We start from the raw sequence: 26,594 nt of genomic DNA, 5'->3' as shown, positions 1-26,594 counted from the left end.
TCCCTGACTAGGGATCGAACCTGCATCCTCTGCATTGGAAGTTCCGAGTCGTAGCCACTGGGTAACCAGCGAAGTCCTACTATCTCATTTGTGTGTGTGTGTGTGTCTGTGATGTTAAGATTGATCCTACGTAGTCTTGTAGAATCTGACTGAGCCTACCCAGTCTGTGATGACCTAGAGGGGTGGGAAGGGGAGAGGGAGGCTCAAGAGAAAAGGGGGTATATGTATAATTATGGCTGATTTGTGTTATTGTACAGCAGAAATCAATACAAGATTGTAAAGTAATTTTTGTCCAATTAAAAAATAAATTAAAAAAAAAAAAGATTGATCCTAGGGAGTTCCTTGGCAGTTCAGCCGTTAGGACTCCAAGCTTACTGTCAAGGGCCTGGGTTTGATTCCTGGTTGGGGAAATAAGATCTTACAAGCCTTGCAGCATGGCCAAAAAAATTTTTAAAAAATTGTTCCTTGGGTTTGTATAGTGCCAGTGTGATCTTTATACATTTCCTGTCAGCCTTTTCCCTAATGATTTCAGAAGCGCTAGTGACCACCGTGTTAATCAGTTATTTCGCTAATAGTTGAAACAATTTACACATTTTAACACTCCTGCATCTCTTAACTAGACTAAGGGCTGAGAGTCCCCATAGATTTCACACACTAGGATCTTCCTCGCCTTTCCCTAGTCCTAGGCCTGGCTAGAATTCTTCCTCACTGAAAACCTTTTCCTTGTCCACAGAGATATTTTGTTACACTGAAATTCAGTGTATATCAGAAAGGCAGGAAGAATGCGTAGTTCTCTATGATTATCAATTTTCCAAGGAATCAGTTGATGTCCCAGCAATCTCTATGGCTATTTCGTTTCTAAAAAATTATTCAAAATTCATTTTTTATATGTTCAGTATATTTTAATCAACTGCATGCCTTCATATTCTTGAAATCAAAATTATTCCATGTGTGCCCATGGGAGCACACAGCCCTGATGATTGTCCATGATTATACCTCTGCTGTGGCTCAGTGGTAGAGAACCCGCTTGCCAATGCAGGAGACTCTGCTGCTGCTGCTGCTAAGTCGCTTCAGTCGTGTCTGACTCTGTGCGACCCCATAGACGGCAGCCCAACAGGCTCCCCCATCCCTGGGATTCTCCAGGCAAGAACACTGGAGTGGGTTGTCATTGCCTTCTCCAATGCATGAAAGTGAAAAGTGAAAGTGAAGTCGCTCAGTCAGCAGGAGACTCAGGAGATGCCAATTCAGTCCCTGGATCGGGAAGATTCCCTGGAAGAGGAAATGGCAACCGAACTCAAGTTTTCTTGCCTGGAGAGTCCTATGGACGGAGGAGCCTGGAGGGCTACAGTCCATAGGGTCGAAAAGTGTCAGACACAACTTAGCAACTAAGTATGAAGCAGAGTGTTAAGCAGAACTGTGCTCTTAATCCCCAGTTTAGCTGTTGTCATTGTGTACATGTTTTAGATACACCTTTATGTTCATCCAAGGCCAAATTTCCCTGTTACTCCGGGTGTTTCTTGACTTCCTACTTTTGCATTCCAGTCCCCTATAATGAAAAGGATGTCTTTTTTGGGTGTTAGTTCTAAAAGGTCTTGTAGGTCTTCATAGAACTGTTCAACTTCAGCTTCTCCAGCATTACTGGTTGAGGCATAGGCTTGGATTACCGTGATATTGAATGGTTTGCCTTGGAAACGAACAGAGATCATTCTGTCATTTTTGAGATTGCATCCAAGTACTGCATTTCAGACTCTTTTGTTGACCATGATGGCTACTCCATTTCTTCTAAGGGATTCCTGCCCACAGTAGTAGATATAATGGTCATCTGAGTTAAATTCACCCATTCCAGTCCATTTTAGTTCGCTGATTCCTAGAATGTCGACATTCACTCTTGCCATCTCCTGTTTGACCACTTCCAATTTGCCTTGATTCATGGACCCAACATTCCAGGTTCCTATGCAATATTGCTCTTTACAGCATCGGACCTTGCTTCTATCACCAGTCACATCCACACCTGGGTATTGTTTTTGCTTTGGCTCCATCCCTTCATTCTTCCTGGAGTTATTTCTCCACTGGTCTCCAGTAGCATATTGGGCGCCTAACGACCTGGGGAGTTCTTCTCAGTTTCTCTTTCCTATCATTTTGCCTTTTCATACTGTTCATGGGGTTCTCAAGGCAAGAACACTGAAGTGGTTTGCCATTCCCTTCTCCAGTGGACCATATTCTGTCAGACCTCCCCACCATGACCCGTCCGTCTTGGGTGGCCCCACATGGCATGGCTTAGTTTCATTGAGTTAGACACGGCTGTGGGCCTGTGGTCAGATTGGCTAGTTTTCTGTGATTATGGTTTTAGTGTGCCTGCCCTTTGATGTCCTTTTGCAATACCTACCGTCTTACTTGGGTTTCTCTTACCTTGGACGTGGGGTCTCTCTTCACGGCTGCTCCAGCAAAGCACAGCCGCTGCTCCTTACCTTGGAGGAGGACTATCTCCTCACGGCCGCCCCTCCTGACCTTGAACGTGGAGTAGCTCCTCTCTGCCCTCCTGCGCCTGCACAGCTGCCACTCCTTGGACGTGGGGTAGCCTCTCTCGGCGGACGCCCCTGGCCTCAGGCATGTGGTAGCTCCTCTTGGCCACCACCCCTGACCTAGGGCGTGGGGTAGCTCATCCCCAAAGGCTAATAGAGTTTTGCCAAGAGGACATACTGGTCATAGCAAACACCCTCTTCCAGCAACACAAGAGAAGACTCTACACATGGACATCACCAGATAGTCAATACTGAAATCAGATTGATTATATTCTTTGCAGCCAAAGATGGAGAAGCTCTATACAGCCAGCAAAAACAAGATCAGGAGCTGACTGTGGCTCAGATCATGAACTCCTTAATGCAAAATTCAGGCTTAAACTGAAGAAAGTAGGGAAAACCACTAGACCATTCAGGTATGACCTAAATCAAATCCCTTACGATTATACAGTGGAAGTGAGAAATAGATTTAAGGGACTAGATCTGATAGACAGAGTGCCTGATGAACTATGGACGGAGGTTCATGACATTGTACAAGAGACAGGGATCAAGACCATCCCCATGGGAAAGAAATGCAAAAAGGCAAAATGGTTGTCTGAGGAGGCCTTACAAAAAGCTGTAAAAAGAAGAGAAGCGAAAAGCAAAGGAGAAAACGGAAGATATTCCCATTTGAATGCAGAGTTCCAAAGAATAGCAATGAGAGTTAAGAAAGCCTTCCTCAGCGATCAGTGCAAAGAAATAAAGGAAAACAACAGAATGGGAAAGACTAGAGATCTCTTCAAGAAAATTAGAGATACCAAGGGAACATTTCATGCAAGGATGGGTTCAATAAAGGACAGAAATGGTATGGAACTAACAGAAGCAGAAGATATTAAGAAGAAGTGGCAAGAATACACTGAAGAACTGTACAAAAAAGATCATCACAACCCAGATAATCACAATGGTGTGATCACTCACCTAGAGCCAGACATCCTGGAATGTGAAGTCAAGTGGGCCTTGGGAAGCATTACTACGAACAAAGCTAATGGAGGTGATGGAATTCCAGTTGAGCTATTTCAAATCCTGAAAGATGATGCTGTGAAAGTGCTGCACTCAATATGCCAGCAAATTTGGAAAACTCAGCAGTGGCCGCAGGAGTGGAAACGGTCAGTTTTCATTCCAATCCCAAAGAAAGGCAATGTCAAAGAATGCTCAAACTACCACACAGTTGCACTCATCTCACATGCTAGTAAAGTAATGCTCAAAATTCTCCAAGACAGGCTTCAGCAATACGTGAACCGTGAACTTCCAGATGTTCAACCTGGTTTTAGAAAAGGCAGAGGAACCAGAGATCAAATTGCCAGCATCTGCTGGATCATCGAAAAAGCAAGAGAGTTCCAGAAAAACATCTATTTCTGCTTTATTGACTACGCCAAAGCCTTTGATTGTGTGGATCACAATAAACTGTGGAAAATTCTGAAGAAGATGGGAATACCAGACCACCTGACCTGCCTCTTGAGAAACCTGTATGCAGGTCAGAAAGGAACAGTTAAAACTGGACATGGAACAGACTGGTTCCAAATAGGAAAAGGAGTGTGTCAAGGCTGTATATTGTCACTCTGCTTATTTAACTTATATGCAGAGTACATCATGAGAAATGCTGGGCTGGAGGAAGCACAAGCTGGAATCAAGATTGCTGGGAGAAATATCAATAACCTCAGATATGCAGATGACACCACCCTCATGGCAGAAAGTGAAGAGGAACTAAAAAGCCTCTTGATGAAAGTGAAAGAGGAGAGTGAAAAAGTTGGCTTAAAGCTCAGCATTCAGAAAACTAAGATCATGGCATCTGGTCCCATCACTTCATGGGAAATAGATGGGAAACAGTGGAAGCAGTGTCAGACTTTTATTTTTTTGGGCTCTAAAATCACTGCAGATAGTGATTACAGCCGTGAAATTAAAAGATGCTTACTCCTTGGAAGGAAAGTTATGACCAACCTAGATAGCATATTAAAGACATTACTTTGCCAACAAAGGTCTGTCTAGTCAAGGCTATGGTTTTTCCAGTGGTCATGTATGGATGTGAGAGCTGGACTGTGAAGAAAGCTGAGTACCAAAGGATTGATGCTTTTGAACTGTGGTGTTGGAGAAAACTCTTGAGAGTCCCTTGGACTGCAAGGAGATCCAACCAGTCCATCCTAAAGAGATCAGTCCTGGCTATTCATTGGAAGGACTGATGCTGAAACTGAAACGCCAATATTTTGGCCACCTCATGTGAAGAGTTGACTCATTGAAAAAGACCTTTATGCTTAGGAGGGGTTGGGGGCAGGAGGAGAAGGGGACGACAGAGGATGAGATGGCTGGATGGCATCACCGACTGGACGGAAATGAGTTTGAGTAAACTCCGGGAGTTGGTGATGGTAGGGAGTCCTGGCATGCTGTGATTCATGGGGTCACAAAGAGTCAGATATGACTGAGTGACTGAAATGAACTGAACTGAAGTGATGTTCATCAGTTTCTTTGCTTATCCTTGCTTCTTTTTTTTTTTAAAGTATCTATATTGAGATATAATTCATGTACCATACAACCCATCTATTTATTTTATTATTTTTTAAAATATTTATTTTTATTTATCTGACTGCATTGGGTCTTAGTTATAGCATGCAGGATGTTCGAGCTTCCCTGCAGCCCATGGGATCTTTATTTGAGGCATGTGAACTCTTAGCTCTGGCATGTAGGATCTAGTTCCCTGACCAGGAATCGATCTCAGGCCCCCTCCATTGGGAGCACAGAGTCTTAGCCACTGGACCACCAGGGAAGTCCCACAATTCTATTTAAAGTGCACGGTTTGGTGGTTTTTAATATATTCACAAAGTTGTGCGATCACCCCCGCATTCTAATTCTAGAACATTTTCATCATATTCAAAAGAAGCCCTGTACCCTTTACTAGCCATTCTCAGTTCCTCCCAACCCACATTACCGTGATTCTAGAACAAGAAGCCACCCTGCGGATGTAGCCCTCGTCTCACCTGCACTGCCCCATCCCAGTGTCCTCTCTTTTTTACCGTTTTCCAGCCACTTACCCCTGGTAATCAGTGTCTTAAGTTCCTGAGAGTCGCACATTCCCCCACCTTTAAAAATATGTAAAATGTGAACATGTCTGAAGTAGAGATTCTTAGCCACTTACCCCAAATGTGTTCATCTTCAAAGTCATACAGTCAGGGGAGGGTGGGATGGATGAATTGGGAGATTGGGATTGACAGACACTACTGTGTATAAAATAGATAACTAGTGAGGACCTACTGTATAGCACAGGGAGCTCTATTCAATACTCTGTAATGACCTACCTGGGAAAAGAATCTAAAAAAGTGTGGGTATGTGTGTAACTGATTCGCTTTGCTGTAAGTGGAAACTAACGCAGCCTTATAAATCAACTATACTCTAATAAAAAAGAAAACACTGACTATAACAAAAAACCCAAATTCACACAGTATGTAACTTTCACTTGTCAAACACTCCCTTCTTCTACTTTCCCTGGCAGCCAGGTATAACCACATAACTACTGCTTTGAAAGGCGGTTTGCGTGTCTTCTTTTTCTCTTTTCTCCCAATTCTCCATCCTGCTGTCTGGATTGTAAATGTGATGGCTGGAACTCTAATAGCTATCTTAGACCCTGAAGCCAAGGTCTTTGGGGCGGAGGAGTGTAAAGCTTAAAGAACCTGCATTCCTCATGATATCTTAGACACTCCATACCAGTTCCAGACTGTCTTTGTGTATATGTTGCATGCAAGATTTATTCATTGTAAATTTGGATGTTCTATCACATAATGCTGAAACTAATGCTAACTGCTTCAGTTTCTAAATGAAACTAAGGAGTAAATCTGATTTGATTTTTGCTTGTGTCATCTACATTTACTATTTCATTATTTACAGTCCTACATAAATCCTGTAATAACATAGAATGAAAACTGTAAGTTTATATTAGAAATGTTGGTATTGTGATATCATCAGGGTTAATATGTTGATGTTCATGTGTATGTTCATGTGTATTATATAATATTTTGTAATAAACAAGAAGCAGAAGGAGTGGAAAAATACTGTTCTAAGAATGCTTCTTTGGGGGATGTGACCTAGTCTGGGAGTCAGGAGACTCAGAGAAAGCCTGAAGAAGCTAGATCTGAAAGGTAGAAATGAACAAGGTATAGGGAAGAGCAGGTGCAAAGGTTTATGGTGGGAGGGATGCTACTGAGTGTGAAAGATGAACATATACTCATTGTGGCTTGAGCAGAGAGAATGAGGGGCAGGGATGACTCCTGTCAGACAGGCCATATTAAGAGTTCTGTTTGTTTCCTGTCCCACAGGGATCACTGTCCTTTATCACCTGATGTTCAGTGTTTGGGCTTCCCAGATGGCGCTAGTGCAGGAGACATAAGAGACGTGGGTTTGATCCCTGGGTTGGGAAGATCCCCTGGAGGAGGACATGGCAACTCATCCCAGTATTCTTGCCTGGAGAATCACGGACAGAGGAGCCTGGTGGGTTGCAAAGAGTCGAACACGACTGAAGCAACTTAGCACGCATGCTTGTCGAGTGTTTTAAAAACTGTTCTTTTTCATATATTTTTGTCCTTTTGTTGTTTTCTCTACCTTTTCCTCAATGGTTACTTTGTATTCCATGATATAAGTGTGTCCTGATTTATCTAGTAAATCCTGCACAATGATCATTGAGATATTTCCTAATTTTCTGGTATTTCAACCAGTCTTACCACTGACATCTTTACACATGAACCTTGTCTTCCATTGCACAGTAGCTGTGCAGACACAGTTTGTCAATAGAAGGGGCCAATGGAAGAAAAGCCAAATGCGGATACTCTTTCGGTAAATTAAACAAGACTTCTCTCTCGTGGTCATTTTTCTTTCCAGAACTGCTGTCTGTCACTCCAGTCAACCTCCTTCAGGAACGCCCAGTTTAATAGGTAGGTCAGTACCTGTAAGTCCCTGTTTTGAATTGTTTCATGTTCTTTCTTTGTGTTTAGGACTGCTTGGCCATTGCCCATTAAGAGGTAACATTAAGCAAATGTTTTATTTTTTAATTGATTAATTTAAAATAGCTATTTATTTGGCTGCACTGGGTCCTAGTTGTGGCATTAGGGATCTTTGATCTTTATTGCATCATGTGGGATCTTTAGCTGTGGATGCAGACTCTTCGTTGCAGTATGTAGGATCTAGTTCCTTGACCAGGGATCGAACCTGGGCCCCCTGCACTGGGAGCTAGGAGTCCTAGCCAGTGTACTACCAGGGAAGTCTGTCAACAGCTGTTTTAAATGTCCCTGGACCTTCTGTGATGGAGAGGAGGCTGTTCTGCCCCACGCACATAGGACAGCCTCATTTCCTCCCTGGGACTTGTTGGCTGCGTTGATGAATGTTAGTAGTTGGTGCCAAGGGAAGGAAGGCCAAGCCCAGTCATCCATTGGGTCAACCCAATGTGTTTTACCTACCTGGGGGATTCAGAAGGAACCGAGCAGTCAGAAAAGCTAGTTGATCAGCAGCATTTTGTGGGATGAAGAGAAGTGCAAGCTTCAGACCCTAAACAATCTCACCGTAGATGTGTGTGCTGGAGGTGGAGTGAGGTGCAGATGGGAATCGTCTGGGTATCCAGGGTCATAGTCAGCCTCCAGGAAGTCAGCGGCGCCTCGTAGGCCTAGACTTCTGTGTGTTTGTATCAGCCTGGGATGTGCTAGGCCAGGTGACTCTCACCAACACGGCAGCTAAATCCTATGGGATTTCGCTGTGGGGTACCCTCAGCGTGACTGGTCATCACCCTGCCGAACCTCAGTAAACACAGCCTGGTCCGTGACATTCCTGAACTCAGAGCTGTGAATGCAGGCCAAGGTTCAGTGCCTTGCAGTTTCGGGGATCATCCACCAGATCCTTAGACCTGATCAGCGGCCTGGGTGCAGGGCTTCCGGTTCAAAACCTAGCCGCATCTTGCACCGTCCATTCTTGAGGAACCTATGCCCATGTCTACAGCCACTGCTGCAGCTATTCCAAGATCTTCGCACACTAAACCTCAGAATGGGCCTTGAACCTGGTCCCTGACTCTCCATTCACCTCCCACATGTGTGGCTCTCATTACAGATGTATTGGACAGGATGAGTTTAGACCTTTGGGACAGGTGTATATACCTACATCTTGGGCTTCCCAGGTGGTGCTAGTGGTAAAGAACCTGTCTGCCAGTGCAGGAGACATAAAAGATGTGAGTTCAATCCCTGGGTCAGGTAGATCCCTTGGAGGAGGGCATGGCAACCCGTTCCAGTGTTCTTGCCTGGAGAATCCCACGGGCAGAGGAATCTGGCAGGCTACAGTCCATAGGGTCACAAAGGGTTGGACATAACTGAAGCAACTTCACATGCCTATAAGCTGACTTGAAAACATAAATTCACCACTGACCGCTAGGTGGCACCCCATCACAAGTTATACTGTTGTATGTTTCAGCTCAGCATTTTAAGCCCAGTTGCTTTGAGAATGAAGCACATTAATTACCACATTAAATGAAAAGACGCTAATTAAAAGACACTTACTCCTTAGAAGGAAAGTTATGACCAACCTAGACAACATATTAAAAAACAGAGATATTACTTTGCCAACAAAGGTTCGTCTAGTCAAGGCTATGGTTTTTCCAGTGGTCATGTATGGATGTGAGAGTTGGACTGTGAAGAAAGCTGAGCGCAGAAGAATTGATGCTTTTGAACTGTGGTGTTGGAGAAGACTCTTGAGAGTCCCTTGGACTGCAAGGAGATCCAACCAGTCCATTGTAAAGGAGATCAGTCCTGGGTGTTCATTGGAAGGACCGATGCTGAAGTTGAAACTCCAATACTTTGGCCACCTGATGCCAAGAGCTGACTCACTGGAAAAGACCCTGAAGCTGGGAAAGATTGAGGGCAGAAGGAGAAGGGGACGACAGAGGATGAGACGGCTGGATGGCATTACCGACTCAATGGACATGGGTTTGGGTGGACTCTGGGTGTTGGTGATGGACAGGGAGGCCTGGCATGCTGAGGTTCATGGGGTCACAAACAGTCAGACACGACTGAGCGACTGAACTGAACTGAACTGATCTGACCAAGATAATACCTTCCCTTGGAGTGTCAAGTTTAAACATTTTGGGTCCAGTTCCGATGTGAATTTCAAGAGCTTGGCTGAACGATAAACACGAGTAGCTATATGGTAAGTCTGGTTGTGGGCTCTCACTCTGCTCTCTCAGTCTGTATTTGTTGAAAGAATTAGTCACTGTCTTTCTGTAGAAATGTCTCTTCTGTGACTTGTTTCTCTCCGAATCTCCAGATTGAGGTTGGTGCATGCCAACCTCATGTCTCCTCCTCCTGTCTCTCCTCCTCAGTCCAGGTGGTTCAGTCTCAGAGCTTTGCCAACCTGGAGTATGCCTTCTACCTTTGCCTTTTCGTTTATCAAAAAACAGGGGGAAGAACAATAGGACCACAAGTCCTTTTGCTTAGGCGGTACAGTAAGTCCCCTACATATGAATGGATTCCATTCAAAGAATGCGTTCATAAGTCCAACAAAGTTAACCTAGGTGCCCAACTAACACAGTTGACTATACAGTACTATACTGTAATAGTTTTACAAGACTTTTCACACAAAAATACATAAAAAATAACAGACATACAAAAAATAAGGAAACCTTTTTAACCTTACAGTACAATATCTTGAAAAGTACAGTAAGACACTATAATACCTGGCATCCAGGGGCTGGCATCAAGTGAACAGGCAAGAAGAGTTACTGCCTGGAGGAGGGAGAGGCGGTGGGATATGGAAGAGCTGAAGGGTCGTCAGGCTGCAGTTTCACTCATGCCTGACGTTACTGGCAGGCGTTCTGGTTCCTTGTTGGAACCAGATGCATGTTTGCATCTTTGAAAGTTTGCAACTTGAAGGTTCCTACATAGGGGACTTAGTGTACAAGGAGGCCAAGGCAGCGCTGTTACTATAGGAAGTCATGCACATGCAGATAAGTCAAGGTACTTTCCCCTGTGGGTGACTTCTGGCTCTTGGTTACTGTTTAAATTCCTGTGGTGACTGTAGCAGTTGAACTTCACTCAGTTGCAGCAAATGCTGGAAAATCAGACCCAGCTCTCTCTGTAGCTTGTCCTGTGTAGTTGCAAACAGACAAGACTTGCTTGATTTCACATCCCCACCATTAGGAAATATTTTTTTAATTTAATTTTTTTTTTTAGAAAAAAATTTTAAATTGAAGTATAGTTGATTTACAATGACTTCCCTGCTGGCTCAGACGGTAAGGGGTCTGCCTGCAATGTGGGAGACCCAGGCTTGATCCCTGGGTCGGGAAGATCCCCTGGAGAAGGAAAGGGCAACCCACTCCAGTATTCTTGCCTGGAATATCCCGTGGATGAAGGAGCCTGAGAGGCTCCAGTCCATGGGGTCACAAAGAATTGGACATGACTGCGGGGCTTCACTGATTCACAATACTATATTAGTTTCAGGTGTTGACTACATAGTGATTTAAAATGTTAATAGATTATACTCCATTTAAAGTTATTATAAACTAATTGGCTATATTCCCTGTGGTATACAGTATATTCTTGTGGCTTGTTTATTTTATACATCTTAGCTCGTATCTCTTAATCTCCAGTCCCTGTCTCGCCGCTCTCCCCTCCCCACTGGTAGCCACTAGTTTGTTCTCCACATCTGAGAGTCTGTTTCTGTTTTGTTATATTCATTAGTTTGTTCTATTTTTTAGATTCCACACATAAGTGGTAACATACAGTATATGTCTTTGTCTGACTTATTTCACTTAAAATAATGTCCTCTGCATCCATTCATATTGTTGCAGATGGCAGAATTTCATTCTTCCTTATGGCTGGGTCATATTCTATTATATATATATAAAATATATGCATAGTATATAATGCACATATGCACATATAATTTATATTATATAATATTTAATTTATTATATGTTAATAGGAGGCCTGGCGTGCTGCGATTCATGGGGTCGCAAAGAGTCGGACACGACTGAGAAACTGAACTGAATCATATAAATATAATTTACATTTCTATTATATATGCATATATATTATATATATACACAAATCTTCTTTATCCATTACATTTTTTAATGAGCACTAGTTTGCTTCCATGTCTTGGCTGTAATGCTGCTATGAACATTGGGGTTTGAATTAGTGTTTTCATTTTTTTCGGATATACACCCAGGAGTGCAATTTTGCTGTATCGTAATGGTGGTTCTATTATTAGCTTTTTGAGGAACTTCCATGCTGTTTTCCACAGTGGCCGCACCAATTTACATTCCCAGTAACAGTGTACAAGAATTTCCCCTCTTCACATCCTCGCCAGCATGTGTTATTTACGGTCTTTTTGATGATAGCCACTCTGACGGGGGTGAGGTGCTGTCTCACTGTGGTTTTGGTTCGTGTTTCCTGTCCCTGCCATTCTTCATTCAAAGTGTTTTCAGCCTCCAGTGTGTAGCAAGGCTCTGCACTGGACCCTGGACACTCGGAAGGACTTTGGCCCCAGAAGGATATTATAGAAGGCAGAGGATTTTAAAGTAGGGAAAAGAGAGGGGAAGATAACAGATTAGTTTCAGTGAGAAATAGCAGTCAAGCTAACTACTGTGGGCGTTCCCTGCTGGTGTGTATTCTGCTTATTTTGGGAGAAAATAGAAAGTGAGAAACCAGCAAGGCAGGAAAAGATACTGAGGGCTAACCTGTTTCTGGTTTGTAGGATTAAAAACAATTTTTGTTTTCTGATCATAAAACTCAGGTTTATCTTCAGATAGTAGTTCATATGCATGCCGCAGAAATGACATAAGACTTTGGCTTTATCCAGAGGTTAGCAATGGAAATGATAGTGGCTGAGCTTGGCTATGTGAAGTCACCAGGTAGACTAGACTGTCACCCTGACCCAGGGTAAGAAGGAAGCTAGTTAATTGATGATATTAGGAAATGAAAAGGAACAGGCCAGTGGGAGGGGTCAGAGTTCATGTAGAAATCAAGGACCACAGAGACAGAAGGCAGCAATGAGAAGGTCAACAGCACAGGTCCAGCAGTGCCTGAGACATGGGTGCCCTTGTTTGTAGCAAATATAACAACTGCTGTTTTCATATAGACCTCCATTTATTTTTCTTTAAAAAAATTTTTTTATTGAGGCATAATTGTTTTTAATTTAATTTAATGAAAAAGATCATTGACTGTGCCTTGAGACCTGTGGGATTTTAGTTCCTTGGCCAGGACTGAACCTCGGGCCACAGCAGTGAACGTGTGGAATCCTAGCCAATGGACTGCCAGGGAGTTCCCCCAGGCATAGTTGGTGTACAGTATTAAATATGTTTCAGGTGTACAACATAGTGATTCACAGTTTTTAAAGGTTATGCTCCATTTATAGTTATTATAAAAATAATGATTATATTCTTGGGCCATACAATAAATTGTTGAAGCTTTATTTTATGCATAGTAGTTTGTACCTCTTAATCCCCTCTCTATATCTTATACCGCCCCCTTCCTTCTCCTCACTGGTAACCAGTGGTTTGCTCTCTCTCTTCTGTATTAGGCTACACCAAATCTTTGTTGCAGCATGTGAATTCTACTTCCCTGACCAGGGATCGAACCCAGGCCTCCTGCGTTGGGACAGTCTTACCCACTGGACCACCAGGGAAGTCCCCACTCATCATTTTCTGAATCTTCTAAGGTTTAGAATGACTTGTTTCTACTCAGACTAGAGGCTGTTTAAATATATTGTTTTATCCTAAATTGATACCAATCCCTCTATAAAAAGGTTTTTTTTTTTTTTTTTTTTAAAGGCCTTATACTCTGAGTATATATCTCTTGATCACAAAAAAGGCATTCAAGCAGAGAAAAAGTTTGACACAAAGAATTAACAAACAGCAGGGTGCTTTCCTTTTTCTGTTCTCAGTTGTTTTCAAATGCAAGCTATGTGTCTAGACATGGAAACAAACACAGAATTGTTCAGTGTAATTATATCTATTGTTTAGGGGGCTGAATCAGGCTGGTGGAGGAGGATTGACTAATGAAGAGGTTAATGCTAGTTTTTCCTCCCCATTCAGCACCGACTGGAACAAGTACAACTTTGGAAATGGAAAATAATGCTTTCGATGTCTTAGTAAGCCCATCATTTGATTTCCCTTTATGGTAGTCCTGGTGATTGTGGGTTCAGATACTGGGGAAGCCAGCAGCCCTGCAGACATTCACGGCCATTTTTATATACGTATTATTTTCCATGTGGTTTATCCCGGGGCATAAACATAGTACCCTGTGCTATACTGTAGGACCTTGTTGTTTATCCTTCCTGTATATAATAGTTTGCATCTGCCAACCCCAAACTCTCAATCCACCGTTCCCCCACCCCCTCTTCCTTGGCAACCATAAGTCTGTTCTCTCTCCCTGTGAGTCTGTTTCTGTTTCATAGATAGGTTCGTTTGTGTTGTATTTTAGATTCCACATATAAGTGATATCATGTGGCGTTTGTCTCTGTCTGACTTCACTTAGTGTGATAATCTTTAGTTGCATCCACGTTGCTGCAAATGGCATTAATTCTTCTTCTTTATGGCCGAGTAGTACTCCATTGTATGTGTGTACCACATCATCCTTATCCACTCATCCGTTGATAGACATTTAGGTTGCTTCCTCCTCTTGACTATTGTGAGTAGTGTTGCTATGAACATAGGGTTGCATGTATCTTTCAGATTATGGTTTTGTCTGGATACATGCCCAGGAGTGGGATTGCTGGATCATATGGTAATTCTAGTGTTCTGGGGACCCTCCATACTGTGTTCCATAGGAGCTGCACCAGCTTACATTCCCATCAGCAGTGTAGGTGGGCTCCCTTTTCCCCACACCCTCTCTAGCATTTATTATTTGTAGACTTTTTAATGATGCCATTCTGACCGATGTGAGAATTTTAGTTTTGATTTGCATGTCTGTAATAATTAATGATGTGGATTATCTTTTCATGTGCCTGTTGACTATCTGTATGTTTTCTTTTGAGAAATCTCTGTTTAAGTCTTTTGCCCATGTATTTGATTGGGTTGTTTGTGTTTTTTTGCTGTTGAGTTGTGTGAGCTGTTTGTATATTTTGGATATTCAGCCCTTGTTGGTTGCATCATTTGCAGATATTTTCTCTCATTCTGTAGGCTTTCTTTTCATTTTTTTAATAGTTTCCTGTGCTGTGCAAAAGCATGTATGTTTGATTAGGTCCCATTTGTTTATTTTTGCTTTTATTTCTATTGCCTTGGGAGACTCACCCAAGAAAACATTGGAATGATTTAGGTCAGAGAATGCTTTGGGTTTCATTATGTATATCATTCTTTGATCAGTTTCCCCATTTTTATTTTTATTTTTATTTTTTTCCCCATTTTTAAAAAAGGAATAATATTAATAATAGTGTTTATTACATGTTGTCCTGGGGGGAGTTTGAAAAGGCAACAGATTCTGGCTTTGTTAAACCCTTGGGAGCTGGTTGCACACTAGTTTTCCCTCCCATCCAAGGAGGCTGGCTCGACTGAATTGTATGTGTGCACAATATGAAAGTAGATTAGTACCAGAGATAGCTGGTGTTGGTAGAATAGATCTGGCTTAATCTGGACCAAGAAGCAGAAATCCCAAGTGGTCTTGATACAGTGGCTAGTCTTTTTTTTATAGCCCTTACCTGGTGCCAGGCACTGTTTAAATACAGCACCACCGACTCATGACTTTTCACCAAGAAACCTATGATGTAGGTTGTGTTTTGATCTTCGTCTTGGAGACTCGATGTCTCAGGCACGGAGAGCTCACAGCTGGTGAAGGGTGGAGCTGGTTCAAACTCAGGCAAGTTCAAGCCTTTCATTTATATATCCAGAAACACATGGAAGGTAGAGCCAGTGTCCCTAAAGAGCAAGATCATCACAGCCCAGGCCCTCGCTGGGCTCCTAGCATTCTGGGAATCCAACTACCACCTAGGGAGGCTTCTCCAAGAGGGAGCCTCTGTGCAGATATTATATATCATTCCTCTGTGTGGGTTCTCCATGCAGGGGGACAGAGCTCCTTGTTCCTTTTTATTTTTTTTTAATAGAATAAAAGGTTTAGGGAATTCACTGGCGATCCAGTGGTTAGGACTCATGCTTTCACTGCTAGGGACCCAGGTTCAGTCCCTGGTTGGGGAACTAATATCCTACAAGCCATGTAATGCAACCATAGATATAAATAAGTAAGTAAAAGTTTTAAAAATCCATAGCTCTGAGTTCATTTTCAGAGGTAAAACAAGGTGACTTCAATTTGTCAAGTCTGGCAACCCCAGATGGTGGCTGCCCCATCCTGCTGTCCCGCATCTTTCCAGCAGTTGCCACAGCAGTTGTGGCCTGATAGCACTTCTGCCTGCCCTGTGGGTCTCTCTTGCTTTCTGCTCTGGGGTCAGCTGGGTGGGCCTCTGCTGTGCCTGCGTGTGTTCTAATATATTTATTTATTTGGCTGCGCTGGGTCTTGGTTGTAGCACGTAGGATCTTTGATCTTTGTTGCAGCAGGCAGGATCCTCAGTTGTGGCTATAGGCTCTTTAGTTGTGGCGTGAAGGATCTAGTTCCCTGACCAAGGATCGAACCTGGGCCCCCTGCATTGGGAGGATGGAGTCTTAGCCAGTGGACCACCAGGGAAGTCCTTGACTGTTTTGTGTTTTCACTCCCACAGCTTGAACACTCAAATCATGTCCCGTGAGCCCAAACTCGACTGTGATAAATACTCTCATCCTGGTTTCCATATGGGCCAGGATGAAAATTCCTTTGGGACATGTAACCGGGGGTATGTGCTGTAGCCCAAGGTGTGTGTATGGCTTCCCTGGTGACTCAGATGATAAACAATCCGCCTGAAACGCAGGAGACCTGGGTTCGATCCCTGGGTCAGGAAGATCCCCTGGAGGAGGAAATGGCAATGCACTCCAGTATTCTTGCCTGGAGAATCCCATGGATAAAGTAGCCTGGTGGGTTCAAGTCCATGGGGTCACAAAGAGTTGGACACGACTAAACGAATAACACTTTCACTTTCAAGGTGTGTATATTCTTATGTTACTAAAAAGTGCCCGACTGTTCTCCAGAACGTCTGTACCCCTTCTGCCAGCGGGTCCTGCAGGACCCTCTGCCCCCAGTCCCAGCCAACGTGTGGCATTATCCATCTTTCTAACTTTTGCCAGTCTAAAAAAATGTAAAGTAAACTCTCAGTGCTGTTTCCTTTTGTATTTTCTCTAGTTCCTAGTAAGCTTGATCATCCAGCATAGGCTTGTTAGCTTTTTTGCTTTGTCTCCTATAAATTGCTCATTTTCCTGTGGGATTCCTTCTCTTCTTGTTGTTGATTTACAGGAGTCTGTTGTACATCCTAGATATTAGTCACCCATCGGTTTAGACATTACAGTTGTCTTCTATTCTTGTTATTTATATGTTAGCTTTCTCTGTAGTCTTCTTCATTGAACATAAGTAGGTCATCAGTTTTATCAGTTTTTCCTATGGCTTGTGCTTTTGAGTTTCATCGAAGTCCTTCTCAACATAGTCTCTCATGTTTTCTCATTTTAAATTTATTTGTTTATCTTCACATGTAGGTCTTTAATCTGTCGGAGTTCATCTTTGTATGTGGTGTTAGGTGAGGATCCAGTTTGTTTGTTTGTTTGTTTTCCGAAACATGAGCCTTTTAATCCCCAGGGCCTTTCACTAAATAGCCATTGTTTCCCCATTGCTTTGTGGAGCCGGAAGGTACCATGTTTGTCCTGTGTCTTATTGAGACTAGACAAATCAGAAGAAGGCAGAACTGCGTGGGGGAGAGGGGAGAGATGCCGTTGTTTGGGCTCCAGATATTTCTCTAGCCAGAAATCCTCCCACCCCCACCATACCTTGTTTTTACTTTAGTTTTTGTCATCTGCAGCTGAAGTGACTATTACAACGGTGATGCCCTAATCTAGCTTCAGTCTAGAAGCACACACCCTCTTTTTTTTCTTCCTTTTTTAAAAATTTTATTTAATTTTATTTTTTTTCCATTTATTTTTATTAGTTGGAGGCTAATTACTTTACAACATTGCAGTGGTTTTTGTCATACATTGAAATGAATTAGCCATGGATTTACATGTATTCCCCATCCCGGTCCCCCCTCCCACCTCCCTCTCCACCCGATCCCTCTGGGTCTTCCCAGTGCACCAGGCCCGAGCACTTGTCTCATGCATCCAACCTGGGCTGGTGATCTGTTTCACCCTAGATAATATACATGTTTCGATGCTGTTCTCTTGAAACCTCTCACCCTCGCCTTCTCCCACAGAGTCCACAAGTCTGTTCTATACATCTGAGTCTCTTTTTCTGTTTTGCATATAGGGTTATCGTTACCATCTTTCTAAATTCCATGTATATGTGTTAGTATACTGTAATGGTCTTTATCTTTCTGGCTTACTTTGCTCTGTATAATGGGCTCCAGTTTCATCCATCTCATTAGAACTGATTCAAATGAATTCTTTTTAGTGGCTGAGTAATATTCCATGGTGTATATGTACCACAGCTGCCTCATCCATTCGTCTGCTGATGGGCATCTAGGTTGCTTCCCTGTCCTGGCTATTATAAACAGTGCTGCGATGAACATTGGGGTGCACGTGTCTTTCAGATCTGGGTTCATTGGTGTGTATGCCCAGAAGTGGGATTGCTGGGTCATATGGCAGTTCTATTTCCAGCTTTTTAAGGAATCTCCACACTGTTTTCCATAGTGGCTGTACTAATTTGCATTCCCACCAACAGTGTAAGAGGGTTCCCTTTTCTCCACACCCTCTCCAGCATTTATTGCTTGTAGACTTTTGGATAGCAGCCATCCTGACTGGCGTGTAATGGTACCTCATTGTGGTTTTGATTTGCATTTCTCTGATAATGAGTGATGTTGAGCATCTTTTCATGTGTTTTTTTTGCCATCTGTATGTCTTCCTTGGAGAAATGTCTGTTTAGTTCTTTGGCCCATTTTTTGATTGGGTCATTTATTTTTCTGGAGTTGAGCTGCAGGAGTTGCTTGTATATTTTTGAGATTAATCCTTTGTCTGTTGCTTCGTTTGCTATTATCTTCTCCCAATCTGAGGGCTGTCTTTTCACCTTGCTTATAGTTTCCTTTGTTGTGCAAAAGCTTTTAAGTTTCATTAGGTCCCATTTGTTTATTTTTGCTTTTGTTTCTAAAATTCTGGGAGGTGGGTCTTAGAGGATCCTGCTGTGATTTATGTCGGAGAGTGTTTTGCCTATGTTCTCCTCTAGGAGTTTTATAGTTTCTGGTCTTACATTTAGATCTTTAATCCATTTTGAGTTTATTTTTGTGTATGGTGTTAGAAGGTGTTCTAGTTTCATTCTTTTACAGGTGGTTGACCAGTTTTCCCAGCACCACTTGTTAAAGAGGTTGTCTTTTTTCCATTGTATATCCTTGCCTCCTTTGTCGAAGATAAGGTGACCATACGTTCGTGGATTTATCTCTGGGCTTTCTATTCTGTTCCATTGATCTATATTTCTGTCTTTGTGCCAGTACCATACTGTCTTGATGACCGTGGCTTTGTAGTATAGTCTGAAGTCAGGCAGGTTAATTCCTCCAGTTCCATTCTTCTTTCTCAAGGTTACTTTGGCTATTCGAGGTTTTTTGTATTTCCATACAAATTGTGAAATTATTTGTTCTAGTTCTGAAGCACACACCCTCTTGACTAAGGCTGCTTGCTTTCTAATCCCAGCTTCACCAATAAGTGGCTGTGTGATTTCATGTAAGTTGCACAATCTCTCTGGGCTTCAGTGTCTCCATCTGAAAAATCAGGGTAATAATAGTACTTAATTCATAGGATTATGGGGAGGATTAAATAAAATACTTTAAAACAGAACAGCGCCTGGAATGTGGTAAATAAATGTTCTTCACTTGCGTAATCCTGTGTTCCCCATGAAGTGTAAGTCATGTATGATTTTGATCTATCTGATTATATTCTAATTATACCTGAGAGGCCATTTAAGAAATCATTTAGAAAAATTAATTTGGCGGGCATACAAATAAATGATCTTCTAACCAATCTGTTTGAAAAGGTTTCTCAGGACGTCCCTGGTGGTCCTGTGGTTAAGGCTCCATGCTTTCACTGCAGGGGAAGTGGGTTTGATCCCTGGTCGGGGAACTGGGATCCTGCATGCTATTCTGTGTAGCCAAAAATAAAAAAGTCCTTTTCCCGGGAACTGTGACAGGCATGGTCACTGGATGGCGCCCGAGCAGAATGAGCGTGAAACAGGGAGCCTTAAAGAGCTTCTGACTCAGAGTCAGCTCACCATGCACCGGATGGAGCCAGAGATCAGGTTGATTTGGCCTGCAGGAAATCGCCAAAATGTTTTAAAATGTATTTGCTAGTATTAAAAAATCAGGGGATTTCATATAAAAACCTGATTTCCAGTCTCTGGAGAAATCGGAAAAGCTGGCCCCTCGGGGCCTGCAGTGGTGCCTCCCTGAGGCTGGGCGGCTCCTGGGTCCAGCACAGCCTCGTTGGTTCCTGTCGTTGGTCCCTCCTTGGCTTCTCTAGGTATATAACTTCCTAATTTCTAGTTAGGCCAGCCCTTCCCTTTGCAGATTGGAGGCCGAGGTCCTAACAGAGAGGCTGGAACTGGAATCAGAGCAGAGCTCTTTTTTTTTTTCCCTTCTGCACCACGTGACTTGTGGGATCTTAGTTCCCCAACCAGGGATTGAACCCTGGGCCCCCTGCAGTGGAAGCACAGAGTCTTAACCACTGGACCACCAGGGAAGTTCTCTCTTGTTCCTTTTACACTTGGTTGTTTTCACAGACTGATTGAAGCTAAAAAGTGGGGAAGAATTAGTGAAGAACTGAAGTTTGGGAATTCAGGGGTACCAGTTGTTGAAAAAGTGGAAGTCAGTAGGATTCTTTTTCCTTTATGTGTGGAAAATAACTTCCTTGGTTTGGGGGGAAGTAATATACATTCAATGCAAAAGATTCAACCAATACAGAAAGATATAAAGAAGAAGATCAGGATTCTTTCAAATTCCACTTTCTGTTCATAACTCTCATTCATTTTGGTGTCTGTGCTTCCAGCCCTTCTCTGTGTATTTATAGATACGCTTAATATAGACATTGTCTGGGCCAGGGAATATCTGGGAGTGTGGAACCTTACAGTTTCCACACCATCTTCATCAGCTTCCCTTAACTAATTCTTTCATATCTTTCACGGGGAGTTTTTTTCAATTATATTTAGGTAGTATAAAAATGTAAGGTCAAAACTTTTTGCTCACCCCAGTTCTCTTCCATGATAAGCCATAGCGAGGATGGGGAGGGAAGAAAGAATCGTGAACAAAATTACCATCTGCCACCGGGACCAACTGGGATGGGAGGTGAGTGAAATTTAGACTGAGCCCCATGGTCAGTAAGCCTTGGAAGTGCAGTTTGAACCCACGCGGCTTGAGAGCCTCAAGGGCTTCATCTAGAGTGTCCCTTAATCAAAGACCTTTTGTCCTCAAAGATTCTTTTTTTCTCTTTATAATTAATTAGTTTCTGGTTGCACTGCGTCTTTGTTGTTGCCTGTGGGCCTCCTCTAGTTACGCGAGGCAGGGCCTCTCTAGTTGCGGTGCATGGGCTTCTCATTGCGGCGGCTCCTCTGATTGCTGAGCATGGGCTCTAGGGCGTGCGGGCTTCAGTAGTTGTGGCGCAGGCCTTAGATGCCCTGGGCGTGTGGGATCTTCCTGGACCAGGAATCAAACTGGCACGTGAATCCTAATCCACTGTGCCACCAGGGAAGTCCCTCAAAGATTCTTAATGAAGGCTCCTCTCTGATCATGCTCACTTTGCCTTTATATTTTTATGCTTTATGCTTTTGTATGGTATATGCCTTTTGTGTTATTTAAAGTTATGAAGACCTCACGAGGGTCTTTAAAAGAAGGGAAAGGTTAAACTGTCCTCTCAATGTTTGATTCTTGAAATAACTATTTTTTTCCTTTCCTTTCCCTGCCAAAGTTATACCAATCAGCAAAAATAAATTTTCCTGTGAATAAGTGCAAGGAGCATTGTTGCCAGGCAACAAATAAGAGCATTATTTTTATGTGTTTTGGAAGGTGTAGCATCTTGCTCCACTGTTTCCATGGAGAATCCCAATTGTCATGCTTAATCAAATGCTGGAGAATTGAAATTTATGCAAAGAGACTCGCTTACTAAGCAATTACCTTTGCTAAGGGACAACTAGGAGAAATATTTCAAGGAAACCTCTTTCTTCAAGTCAAGCATTATCTCCTGGTATCACTTGACTCAAGTTAACACCTCATTTGTGTCAGTTGCTTTTCTAAAGCTATTGGAATAATATTTCATTAAAGTCACAAATTGCATATACACTATTTCTGGTATAAGTCACCATGGATGTTTAGAGCACAGATGAATGGCATCAGACTACTGTAAGGAAATATATAAAGAATGGTTGTTAAGAAAGTTGTCTCTTTTGTTAGCATGGTAATGTGTCAGTTTCTAAAGGTCTCCCCTTAAATTAATAAGAGAAAATACCCAACACAATTCAGAAGAAGTAAAGGAAATGGAAGCAGGGTGGAGTTCAAAGAATAGTCCTATCAGATATTAAAACATGTAGGAGAAGAAAGAAAGGTATGGTTCTGTTAAAAGGATAGATAGGTAAAAAGAAGATAATAGATAGATATGATAAAGAAGACATAAAAAATAATTGGCTAAAAGAAAAGTACAAATAAGCACCTATAAGCACATGGAAAGATAGTTAACATTATTGGCTATCAGGAAAATCAAAACCACAATGAGATACCACTTGGCATCCATTAGCAGGTCTATAATAATAAAAATAATAATAAATGTCAGCTAGGATGTGGAGAAATAACACTGTGGGAATGTAAAATGGTGTACCCTCTTCAGAAAACAGTCTGGCAGTTCTTCAGAAGGTTAAATACAGAGTTACCATTTGACCTAGCAATTCCTCTCCTGGGTACATACTCAGAAAAGCTTGAGACACATGTCCACACAAAACTTATACACAAATGTTCACAGCAGCACCAAAAAGTGGAAACAACCCACATAACTTATCAACTGATGAATGGATACATGAAATGTGGCGTATCTTTACAATGGAATATTATTTGGCTAGAAAAAGGAATGAAGTGTTGAGGGACATTCCTGGTGGTCCAGTGGCTAAGACTCCGTGCTCCCAATGCAGGGGGCCTAGGTTCCATCCCTGATCAGGGAGCTAGATCCCACATGTCACAACTAAGATCCAGCGCAGTCAAAAATGAATAATAATAAATAAAATAATTATTTTTATAAAGGAATGAGATATTTATATAAGCTACAATGTGGATGACCCTTAAAAACATTATGCTAAGTGAAATTAGTCAGTTAGCTAAAACCACAACATATTCTTTATTACAAAATAATAATGAAATATTCAGAATAGGCAAGTCTATAGAGATAGTGGTTGCCTAAGACTGCAAGGGTTGGGGGAAAATGAGGGTGACTGCTAAAGTATACACAGTTTCTTTTTGGGGTGATGAAAATATTCTAAAATTGTGGTAATAGTTGTACAACTCTGTAAATATACTAAAAACTATTGAATTGTATACTTTAAGTGTGTAGATTTTAATGTAGGTGAATTACATCTCAGTAAAGCTCTTACAAAATAATGGCTGAGGAAGGCAAGGATATTGCTTTGGAAGATGGCATAATAACTTGAAAAGAAAATTCATTTAGACCTTTAATCAATATTAAACTTCAAAATCATTTTGAAATAAGCCAGAGTTAAATATAAAAAGCTGAAACAGAAGGGTAGAAGAGGAAAACTGGATATCCACATGCAGAAGAATGAAGTTTGATTCTTTTCTTATACCATATACAAAAATTAACTCAAAATGGATCAGTGACCTAAATGTAAGAGCTAAAACTGTAAGACTCATAGAAGAAAACATAGTGGAAAGACTATATAACAGTGGATTTGGCAATGATTTCTTGGCTAGGACACCAAAAGAAAAAAAATAGATAAATTGTACTTTATAAAAAATTGAAACTTTCATGCATTAAAGGACAATTGTCAACAGAGTGAAAAGGCAAGTCATGAAATGGGAAAAATATTTGCAAATTATATCTGATAAGGGATTAATATCCAGAATGTAGAAAGAGTATCTACAACTCAGCAACATAGAACCAACCTGATTAAAAAGGGAGCAGTCCTCCAATTAAAAATATAATTTTAAAATGATAATAAAAAACAAACAAAAAAAGAAAAAATGTATTTTATAATTTCAAAAATTGCTGAAGGAGGATGTTTTTCTTTGTTATCTGACCCAAGATACCTGACCACATCATCAAGAAAAAAGCTTCACTTTATATTGGCATTAAAAAAAATAAAGTGGGCAAAGAGGACTTCCCTGGTGGTCCAGTGGCTAAGTATCTGCCCCGCAGTGCGGGGGATGCGAGTCCAATCCCTGCTTGGGAAACTGGGTCCCACAGGCCTCGAAGCAGCTAAGGCCCTGTGTTGCAGCTGCTGAGCCCATGTGCCACATCCAGAGAGCTGCAAAAGAAGACCTGGCGTGACACAACTAACAGCCATTGCAGCCAAATAAATGGATAAAATTTTTTAAAAATGGGCAAAGAAGTCAAATAGACATTTCTCTAAAGAAAATACAAAAATGGCCAATAAACACAAGAAAAGATGCTCAATATCACTTACCAGTGGGGAAATAAATGCAAATTGAAACAACGACATACTACTTTGTACACCTTGGAATGACGAGTATTAAAAAAAAAAGCAGACTGAAAATAGCAAGTGTTGGTGAGAATATGAAGAAACTGGAACCCTTGTGCATTGCTGGTGGGGATGTAAAATGTTACAGCTGCTGTGGAAAACAGTAGGTTGTTCCTCAAACAGCTAATCATAAAAAAAAGATAAAAATAAGTTAGTCACAGACCGTATGATCAATTTCTATGGCATGAACCCAAATATTTGAAAACTGGGATTTGAACAGTTATTTGTACACTCAAGTTCATAACAGCAGTATTCATAATAGCCAAAAGGTGGAACCAATCCAAAGTTCATCAACAGATGCATGGATAAGCGAAATGTAGTATGTACTTAACACAGAATACTTAAGAAATTCAGTCCCAAGATTGCTTCACTTGTTGTGGTGGGGGAAATCAAGGCTGAGTCAGAGCTAGTACTGGGGGTACAATGTGAGGGAGATGGGGTGGATGGAGACTGGGGAAAGAATCTAGAAAAGTAAGTAGCATTGACACATATCCACAGAGCAGTCTCAACCACCCTCACCTCCTCCACCACCTCGTTTTTAGAGGGAGACAACCCATGTAGATCTAGGGATTCTAATGTTATTTCAGTGTTCATAAGAATCTTTACCAGAGTGTTTTTTCCTGTCTTCTCTGACTACTGCATAATTGCAACCAGGTAAGCCAGTTCTCCACCCAGTTAGGGAGGAGGCAGATTAGAGTCATCTTGGAAAAGAAACGAGCATATAATTCAAGCTAGATGACAGCCACACTTACCTCTGGGCAAAATGCAAGAGAATATGGTTTAGATGAGATTAGAAAAAAGATCAGAATAAACACTTCTTTCATCTCTAATGAGAATAAGAATTTTGAGTCTGTCTCTGGAGCTTTCTACCTGGTCAGCTACCTGGTCAGCTATATATGTACACATTAAGACGACAAAATTATGTTAAAAAGTTCAAAATCACCCCTCCTTGTCCTTCAGTTCTGTTCTTTAGGAACAGTTGCATTTAATACTTTAATTTGTTTTTTCTTTCATTGGTTGTATATTTCTAAATAATTATATTAATATTTTGTTTATTGAATTTTGACGTAATTTATGGCTTTCTGAATCAGTTTCAAGTTAGAGAAATAAAATCCTCATCACACTAGTAGAGAAAATGTAATAAACGAGTTAGAACAGATTTTGCTCCTCAGGGAATATCTGACAACATTCTGACAATGTTTGGAGATTTTTTTTTTCTTTCCCAAAACTGGGTGAAGACTACTGTTATCATGTGTGTGTGTGTGTGTGTGTGTGTGTGTGTGTATGCATGCATGCATATACATACATACATATATATGTGTGTGTGTGAAAGTGTTAGTTGTTCAACTGTGTCTGACTCTTTGCGACACTATGGACAGTAGCCTGCTAGGCTCTTCTGTCCATGGGATTCTCCAGGCAAGAAGACCGAAATAGATAACCATTCCCTTCTCCAGGGGATCTTCCTGATTCAGGGATAGAGCCTGGGTCTCCCACAATGCAGGCAGATTTTTTTGCCATCTGAGCCACCAGGAAAGCCCATATATATGCACATGAATAGCCAAATATGTGTGTATATATATATATTATACATGTATATGTATTTGTATGTGTGTATAAGAAGGCTGGGAAGCAAAGAATTGATACTTTCCAACTGTGGTGCTGGAGAAGACTCTTGAGAGTCCCTTGGACAGCAGGGAGATCAAACCAGTCAATCCTAAAGGAGATCAACCCTGAACATTCATTTGGAGGACTGATAACTGAAGCTGAAGCTCCAATATTTTTGCCACCTGATTTGAAGAACCGATTCTTTGGAAAACACCCTGATGCTGGGAAAGATTGAAGGCGTGAGGAGAAGGGGACAACAGAGGATGAGATGGTTGGATGGCATCGGGAGATAGTGAAGGACAGGGAATCTTGGCATGCTGCCATTCATGGGGTTGCAAAGAGTCAGACACAACTATGTGACTGAACAACAAATATATATGATATATAACCTATAAAATACATATTATGTGATATATAATATACAAGGTATATATTATATATGAATATATGTAATAGAGAGGGACAGAGAGAGGGGTGTCTCCAAGATTTCTTTAAAAAATCATTTATTCCTGGCTGTGCTGAATCTTCTGTTGCTTTGCATGGCCTTTCTCTAGTTGTGGCGAGTGGCGCCTACTGTTCGTTGTGGTGCACGGGCTTCTCACTGCACTGGCTTCTCCTGTTGCAGACCGCAGGCCCTAGGTGCCCAGGCTTCAGTAGCTGTGGCACTCGGGCTCAGTAGTTG

At 41.7% G+C, this 26,594-nt stretch overlaps 1 long non-coding RNA gene and 1 other non-coding gene across 2 annotated transcripts in view; one reads left to right on the top strand and one right to left on the bottom strand.

Moving 5' to 3' along the window:
* The window catches only part of LOC139031194 (uncharacterized), a 79,655-nt gene that overhangs the window by 11,908 nt on the left and 41,153 nt on the right, over positions 1-26,594 (top strand). The window contains exons 3-4 of the long non-coding RNA XR_011483583.1: positions 6,860-7,031; positions 7,419-7,471. This is a non-coding gene — a long non-coding RNA (uncharacterized lncRNA). The remainder of the gene's footprint in view (positions 1-6,859; positions 7,032-7,418; positions 7,472-26,594) is intronic.
* Positions 20,222-20,295, bottom strand: TRNAG-UCC (transfer RNA glycine (anticodon UCC)). The gene has a single exon. It is a non-coding gene; the product is annotated as a tRNA-Gly (tRNA).

This window comes from Odocoileus virginianus, chromosome 26 (assembly GCF_023699985.2).
Source record: "Odocoileus virginianus isolate 20LAN1187 ecotype Illinois chromosome 26, Ovbor_1.2, whole genome shotgun sequence".
Classification (NCBI taxonomy): Eukaryota; Metazoa; Chordata; class Mammalia; order Artiodactyla; family Cervidae; genus Odocoileus; species Odocoileus virginianus.
Note: the sequence above shows the minus strand (reverse complement) of the source record. Positions and strands in the feature narration are given on the sequence as shown.